Source organism: Amphiprion ocellaris, chromosome 1 (genome assembly GCF_022539595.1).
Source record: "Amphiprion ocellaris isolate individual 3 ecotype Okinawa chromosome 1, ASM2253959v1, whole genome shotgun sequence".
Lineage (NCBI taxonomy): Eukaryota > Metazoa > Chordata > Actinopteri > Pomacentridae > Amphiprion > Amphiprion ocellaris.
Window position 1 is genome coordinate 3,496,274 of NC_072766.1, and position 8,896 is coordinate 3,505,169.

The 8,896-nt window shown below is 40.2% G+C and overlaps 1 long non-coding RNA gene across 1 annotated transcript in view; it reads left to right on the forward strand.

The window, feature by feature from the left end:
- Positions 1–8,896, forward strand: part of LOC111565754 (uncharacterized) — a 245,524-nt gene that overhangs the window by 26,782 nt on the left and 209,846 nt on the right. The gene's annotated exons all lie outside the window — the stretch shown is intronic.

Consider the following 8,896-nt stretch of genomic DNA (forward strand, 5'->3'; position numbering starts at 1 on the left):
TTCATTAATTCAGATTTGGCTGATATAAGTTTGGACATCTGAGTGTGTTATAAGATAACGTTATTTCTTTTACACCGACAAATCAAAGATAAGATGGTTTTACCTTAGCTGACATGTTTCAACTGCAGTCTTCTTCAGAGCGTCATCTGATGTGTGCTGACGTGTTCTTTTTATCATGTGACCTATCTGACAGATCTGTCAGAATCTGTCAGATAGGCCACGCCCCCCGCCGTCCGGTGGTCTCTGGAGGATGGAGTCCCAGGTATTAGAGGGTGTAGCTCCTCGTCCCGGTTCATGGAGCAGCTCGCCTGCTTCCTGATCTCTATGGCCTCCTTGATCCATCGTTTATGCTTGTTGGTCTCTGATGTTAAAATCCTCCCCCTGTCCCAGTCCATGATAAGATTATTTCTTTTGCAGTGATCTGTGATGGCTGATTTTTTTTGTTTTCTTGTTTGGCTTTTTCTTTTTGTGTTCTTGTGAGTCGTCTGATTGTTTCCTTTTCGCATTCTGTCTCTTGTTCTTTTCGTCTTGTGTTGAATGATCTGCCTGTTTCTCCAATGTATGTTTTCTCGCAAGATTTGCATGGAATTTCATCAATGATGTTGCATTTCTTGTCCGGTTCTATTTTGTCTTTGGGATGGACTAATAGCTGCCGGAGTTTTGTATGTGGTTTTACTGCTGTGTTGATGTTGTGTTTTTTCATTATGGGCTGTATGGGTTCTGTTATCCCACGGATATATGGGATGGTGATTACGTCTTTGTTTTTATTGTCCGGTTGTTGTGTGCATTTTGTTTGTGTTTCCTTTTGTTTTTTTACTTTGTTTTTAGCTTGTTGTTTTCCTTTGTTGATGGCCCATGTCGGGTATTGGCAGTGTGTGAGTGCGTTCTTGATGTGTTTTTCCTCCTCCTGTTTGTTTTTATCGTCTGTTATGATGCTGGTCCGTTCATGAAGTGTTCTAACTACTGATAGTTTGTAAACTGTGGGATGTTCTGATGTCCAGAGGAGGTTCTGGTCTGTGTGTGTAGGTTTCCTGTAAACTGTGATCTTAATGCTGCCGTCTTCTCTGTGGTGTATGTTTAAGTCCAAAAATGAAATAGTCCAGTTTATTTCTTCTTCGTGTGTGAATTGTATATTTCCTGTGTCGTCCATGTTGTTCAGATGATCGGTAAGTTCTTGTGTGTCCAGATTGTATTATTTCCAGGATGTCATCAACATATCGTTTCCAGAGTGTGGGTCTGCAGTGTGTGGGTGATGTGTGGATGGCTTTCGTTTCTAGGTCCTCCATGAAAATATTACTCATTATTGCAGATAGTGGATCTCCCATTGCAAAACCTTGTTTTTGACTGTAGATAATTCCTTTGAACTGAAAATAGGTGGATGTGGCAACAAACCGGAGTTCGGAGAAATTGAGGCCTCTTGTTAAAACTGTTTGTTCAGGTTCCGTGAGGGTGCGTTGTGATAAGTTTTGTACCCATTGGTTATTGAATTGTGTGTGTGTGTGTGTTTGTTTCTGTTTTTTCTTTCTCTTAGTTTGCTCAGTTTTTGGATGTGGCGATTTTTCGTTGCAATGAATTCTTCTTCGTGTGTACGTTTTAAATGTGAACTTATTTCTTTGTGAATGTCTGGCTCCGAAGTGAGGCGTTCTTTGAGTTCGTTTGAATAATCCTGTATAAGTGTGTTGATTTTTTCCAGTTTATTTACCGTAGTCCTTATCCTCTCTCTGATGAGAGCCTTCTTTGCTTTGTTTATTATGTTTTCTGCATTTTTTGTTGGGATGGGGTTCCTGATGTTGAGGCTTTTTGGTGTTGTGTCCTCGTTTCTGCATCGGAGATTGAATGTGAGGTGGTTTCTGTGGCTCGCTCGCTTCTTTTCCAGCTTTTCCAAACGGCGGAATATTACAACACAGTCTTTATCCAGTCTTCCTCATAATATTTTCGCTTCTTCAGAGCATCAGATGACGCTCTGAAGAAGACTGCAGTTGCAGTTGAAACATGTCAGCTAAGGTAAAACCATCCTATCTTTGATTTGTCGGTAAAAGAAATAACATTATCCTATGATAGTCAACGACAAAATGAACATCATCCAAATATCTGAGTGTGTTGTTTCAGCTTTGCTTTTAGTCCAGAAACATTATTCAAAAATCTAATTTGTAAATTAAATTCAGACATTCAGACACCGTGGTTATTGAGGGGAACTCAATAAGAGCTTTGGCTTTGTTATTTGGAAGCAACATCTGGCAATGCTCTATTTTTTATTGTTAACAAATCCTATAAAAACAACATTCTCACCAATGAATTAATGGTACTAATAAGTATCGCTGTTATGGCCAAAGGCTGAGTTTATTCCTCTGTTCTGTAGAGTCGTTTGTTGTCCAGAAACTATTAAACACACAATGAACAACACAGTCTCTCTGACTAACATGCTGCTTCTATACCTTCCATGTATCAGTCTGCACCTGGAAATAGTCTATAACAAAACTGTTCACTGACATTTGCTAAAAACTGCAGTGACCAGATTTTTGAGGAAATTACTGAACATTTGTTGTTTTTAAATCATATATTTGTTGCACTGACATCTTCACTGGGAGAAAATTATTGCCACAGACGAGACGAGGAAGTCCAAAAGAGTAACTTCTTATCCTCAACATGGACATGGAGATGACTGAAAGCTTCTTTTAGGTTATGTGTGGGCATGTGCTGCTGGGGGCGGGGGTGGCTCTAAGCTGTATCCTGGGTATTGGATCTTTGTCGATGTGTTTTTGCCCTGAATGATAATTCCGCCTGTTGGAAAGACTAGGGGTTGTTGTGCAACATCTTGGCGCTCGGCTCTTCTCTCCTTTTCGTGCCATCTTCTCCCCTCCGTCACTCTCTGTCCTCACTCCTCGTTTTCCTTCCAGCTACCCTCCTCCAGCCCTTTTGCGCTCTCCGAGACTGTAGATGTGCCTCGGTAACACAAAGAGACAGTGTTCAGTCAGGGTGGGAAGAGTGAGAGAAAAGCCTCATCTGCTCGTCTCCATTATGTATTGATCTGGACTCCGTTTAGTGCAGCGAGGGCAGGTTTATCTCTACCTATATAGATGAAAGAGGGAAACAACAGGAGAAAGTTGGCCGTGTGTTGTCCTCGGTGTGTTGATCTGATTTCTTCTCAGTGATAAACAAGGTTTGTTGAGGAGGGAGGGGATGGCGGCTGTGGACTAGAGACAGAAAATTAGGCAGCTGATATAGCAGCCTGCTTGTGAAATCGCTCTGTGCTAATGTGTATGGACTATAAGCCCATTGATCTGTAGGGAGAATTAATTTGCTCTGGCACTAATGCAGGAGAGAGCTAACTTCATGTTTTTAGCCAGCGTCAGATCCAAGCTATGTTCAATTAAGCTTGGTAACAAAGGTAGAGTGATGCACTTACAACCGCCATGCATAATCTGAACCGTGGGACGGAGTTATAGACACGATTTTTAGAAACACCATGGCCTGTCTTCATGCAAGTGCATTCTGATTTGTAACGAATGTCTAATTTTATAATTCTGAGCAAAAGAGCAGTTAAAAGTTGTTATATGGGTAAATATTGCTGCATATGGTGTAAGCTGTTTATCATTATTACAGCATCCTGCTCATTCAGCTGCAGCGTTTAGCCTGAGGGTGGCTTTACATACAAGCTGTTTATGTGTGTTTGTGTGTATTTCAGCATCGGGGGCTTTCCCAGGCTCAGGGTTCCACAGGTGATGAGGGTCCTGCAGATTGCCTTCTGTATGTTCTCGCCAAACCCCCTCAGGTGTAGGGTGTGTGTGTGTGTGTGTCGGGGTGTGTCTGAGGCTGCGTGTCTGGGAAGATGTGATATCTCAATGACAAAGCACGGTAATAGTAGGTTAGGCTTTAGTCATAAAGCAATTGGAATAATCCACTGGTTTACCAGCAAAGCTCCCAGAACACCCACACTGAGAACGGCCTGAGTCAGGCTTCAACAGGGGACAGACAAAGAAACAAAAAGAGGAGAAAGCGAAGAAGAATAGAAATAAAGCTGTGTACTTCCACGTAAACAAAGCAGGTGGAGGGTTATGTAACTATCAGATGGACACTTTGTTGTGATAATCCCGAACCGGAATACACGATACCCTCGCAACAAAAGTTCGACTGTCAGGTGTTTAGAGTCTCAGTAAATGAATGCACGCTTGATAGGCTTGCTGCAACTTGCTCTTCTCACCCACCTCTACTCAAAAACATAATCTTTACTTGCAGACACACACACACACACACACACACACACACACACACACACACACACACACACACACACACACAGAGCCTGGTGAGCAGATTAAATCTGACAGATAAGCACCTTTACTTGCAGGTGCTCAAGCAGGGTCTGTGCATCTTAAAGAACCACATTGGACAGATATTCATCTCACTCTCCTGCTGCTCTTAGCACCGTTCTCTATCTGCGTCTCTTGACTCTTTCTTTCAGACTGGCCTGTATCACCGGGTTGATGCTATGCATGGTAATAGCAAAGGGCACCAGTCTTGATTCAATACCTCGTCATGTTAATTTCCAGACTTATTAACAAACCAAAGACATGCGGAAACCCTCCTGTGATTTTCTCATCCAATATGACACTCCTATACCAAATTTTGTGGAAAAAGCACAAGTGTTTCTTCTCCAGCATATTTCCTAGCAGTGGGTGGTATCTTCAGAGGTGATGTCACAGATCTGTGTTGGCTGCAAAGGATGATAAAATGCTGCTTTGGCAAAAATGGAATTTAGTTTAACCCTCCGAGCCCAAAACAGTTTTGTGGGTGTTCTTCGCTCCTGTCACATTTTTTTGCTCATTTTTCACTGCAATATAAAGTCCTGCACCTCTATGGAAACAGCACAACCATGGCTAGGAGATATTTAAAATGCGTTATGTAAAGAATAACAAAGGTATTCTATCATAAACAAAGTTGAATATCTCTGACTCTTTATTTTACAAAAATGGAAAAATAACTGAAATCGACAGGTACAACATTTTCCCAAGTACCCATGGGTATTAACAATTTGCAAAAAAATGAAAAAATAAAAGCAGTGGCTCTACATGCTATAGATATTTTGCTGTTGAAATGTATTTGTTTCCATAATTGTCTGTCTGCTCTGTGTAAACACATCCTGCATTTCATCTGGAAAGGCCACTGTTTTTTTGTCATTTGACTGTTGGTTCAGCGGAGTCACTAATGGTTTGTTTTTTAGAGAATCCAGCTCTGCAAATGCTTTATTTTTGACAATTTAAAAAAAAAAAAAAAAAGACACATAGAGTAAAGCAATTTTGATTAAATATCCTGATTTTAAGCGTATTTTTCCAACTGAATAATAGCACATCATATGTGATTATTCTGAGGACCTGACTCTGAAATCGTGGTGGGATTTTGGCAATTTTTCAAAGATAACATGCTTGTCAGAACCCACTGACAGATTTGGAGGTTTAGGGGGTTTTCCCTTTTGTTTTCATCAGCTTTCAGTAGTTACAAATCTGTTAGAGTCTTAATAAGAATAAAATAAATAACTGTTGATGTGTTTGTATTGCTTGCTCTTCATCTGCGATCATGCTATCCCCTTCCAGTCCCTCCTGCTATCCCCACATAAATTGAATAGAAACAGATTTTTATTGTCTACGGTTGATAGAATCTTACACTAATATACATACTGCCGAGTTCATGAATGGATATCAATTAGCGTTGGGTTCGTAACTTTTTTTAATGTATGGTTCTGATTAACACAATACCCTAATGCACTGTAGCTTCTTAACCCTCCTGTTGTCTTCATTTACGGGCACCAAAAAATATTGTTTCCTTGTCTGAAAAAAATCCAGAAATTCAGCAAAAAAATTCCCCAAATTTCTGAAAATTTGCAAAACCTTCAGGAAGAAAATTCCAATAATTCCTTAAGTCTCCCTTAAAAGTTTTATTTTAAAAAAATCCCCCAAATTTGGCAAGAAAATTCTTGTAAATATTTTTAAAAAATGAGTAAAAATCTTCCAAAAAAAAAAATCCTAAAAATATCTAAAGTGATTCCATATATATCAGTAAAACTTGTAATATTTTCTTTAAGAACAGTTGCATAAAAATCAACCAAAATCCAGCGAATTTTGCTGGATTTTGGTTAATTTTTTTTGTGATTGTTCTTAAGAAACATTTTTAACATTTCTTTTTTTTCCACCAAAAAATGTTCAAAGATTTTCCAAAAATGTTGAAAATGTGGACATCAGAAGTTTCACTGTGAAAATATTTTTTTCCCACATTTTCAAACTTTAAAACAGGATTTCTTCAAAGTTGGCACAAAACATTCACTTGGACTCAAGGATGAACCAACTAGATTGTGGTTCTGCAAGAAGACTTTTCTGGCCTCTATTCAACACCGTAACTCAGGAACATAAGGACAGATGGATGTGAACTGTAACTGACTATTGGCAGAGAGATGCAACCGCGAGATGGTTGTTGTAGTTTTAGTCATAAAATTGATTCAAGTCTAGTTTATGCTTATCCCCATACGATCCTTATCCTGTTTTGTTGATGTGTTCACGTGCTGGAGAGAATCTGAGAAAAAGAAGATTCATTATTCTGGTTGTGCACAATTTGTGGCAACAGAGCTTTTGGGTTTGAACTGTGAGAAAAACTGATGTTCTATTTTTGTGGAAGTCATTTCTGAGCTCCATTGCATAAGATTCTGCATTGTCTTTGCGAACTCTGCTTAATTATTTTGTTGTGTTCCTCATTTAATATTCCTCCTTAATAATTACGCCTGCTGATAAAACGCAGGTGGGAGTGCGGATGTAGGCTAACAGGGCTGTCACGTTGTATTGTGGAGGATGATCCAAATGCATCTAGTCATAAAGGCAAAGGAAACACAAGTCCCTTCCTATCCACACTTCCTCCTATTTCGACAATCTCCCTCTCTTCCTTGCTTTTGCCTGCCTTTTAAGTCACTTTTCAAAGCAATGTGTGCCATTAACCAACTGTCAATGTAAGGGCACTTGGCACATGGATTAGATTTTGATGGCTTTTCCCCGACTGTGGAGGCTGTACTGAAAAAAAAGTGTCAAAACTTTCTTTTTCAATCCAACTCAGAGAAATTTCTGCTTCCTCCCTGTCATTTAGTTCCACTTTCAAATGAAGCATTTCCTGGACACTCTGTCAGATTTTAATGCATCAGAGAGAGCACATGTACTCTCTAAAGCCCACAAAGACACCCTCTAAGCACCTTTCCATGACTGAGGCTTGTAAATGTAATTGCCGGTTTCACCTCCAGGCTTTTAAGAAAAGAGGACAGGAAGGAGTACAGATGGATGATTTTCGGTCTAATCACCATCCTTAAATTTCTAAAGAGGCGCTGTGTGAAAAGGCAGAAAGCAGAGAAATGGACCAGATCGCTCTTTGTGTTAGTATGTGTGGTTTGTCTATCCATGTTTGTGTCTGTATTTTCTCCTTGCAAGTGTTCCTGTTTTAAAAGCACATTTTAATCTGTACTTTCAACTTAAGCAATGTACTTTCATCTGCCTGCATCTAGATGAGTGACCTTGCTGTGTTCCACTTACACTTAACTAAGAGATGTGTTTTTTTTTTTTTGTTTTTTTTTTTTTTTTTTAAGCATCTGCTTCGTCCGTCCCTTGAGAAATGGAATAAACACACACATGCGCGCAGACACGCCTGTATGACAACAAACGCATGCTTTTTGTCTGGGAACAGTCGGTGCTAGTAATGAGACTAAGTGTGGCCAGGCGGAGGGACAAATGAATGAAACGGCTACAGAATCATTGGCTGTGTTTGATTTGCCTCCACTAATTCAAAGAGACCATCTGATAAATTGAGAGGATGGGATGTACATCAGAATAGCAAGAGGCGCCTCTTTGTTGTTCCCCATTCCCAACCAAATCACACCCCAACCCCCGCTAGAACACCCAGAGGGGAGAATGTTTCCCTTGTGTGTGTGTGTGTGTGTCAGTGTGTTTTAGTGTGTGTGTGTGTCAGTGTGTTTTAGTGTGTGTGTGTGTGTGTGTGTGTGTGTCAGTGTGTTTTAGTGTGTGTGTGTGTGTGTGTGTGTGTGTGTGTGTGTGTGTGTGTGTGGGAGAGAGAGAGACAGAAAGAGGGGTTGCTAGGAGGTGTGACTTTTCGGGAGGTCTTGCTGAAAGCAAATGAAAGCGTACTTGTGTCAACATTCTGATGGCAGTGATGAGCCACAAAGCCTCCTGGCCAAACATCCAAAGGGCTGCATCACCTCCCTGCAAAAAAACAAAAAAGTGAAGTGTAGCCCTCCTCCACTTCTTCTTCTTATGTGCAGATCAGTGAGAAGAAAACGCTTCTTCTTTCACTCTTGATTTATAACTTTTAAATGTTTGCACAGTCATTGACTCAAGCACCGAAGAAAAAGTTAATTATTTTTGATGTACAAAAGTGATGTTTTGTCCATTTCTGCTGTATTTGATGGTAAACAGTGAAGAGGTCACATGGGGAAAGGAAGTGGTGGTTTTGACATGCAATAATGTCATCTGATATGCGTTTTACATCCTGTGACATCCAACAGTTGGGATGGGTTCATCTGATTTACCACTAAATCCTGTGTATTTTCTGTACGTTTGTGTGAACTTGGCATGGATCTCAAGTTCTGCACCACAGCACATGATGCACATGTGATTATACTGCATGTGCATGTTTTTTAGAGGGGAATTAGTGGACATTCCTCAACGGACAATTTCATTATTTTCCATTCGGCAAATTAGATACATGAAAAGTGATTATCTGTTATCTGACCATCGCTCCTTTTGTTCTTTGTTGTTGACAGCTAATCTTATTGTGGCCCCTATCTGTGCGTACCATCAAGCGCTGGATGTTTATGCTGCATGCATCTAAATGTACGCTAAGGCTAGTGTGT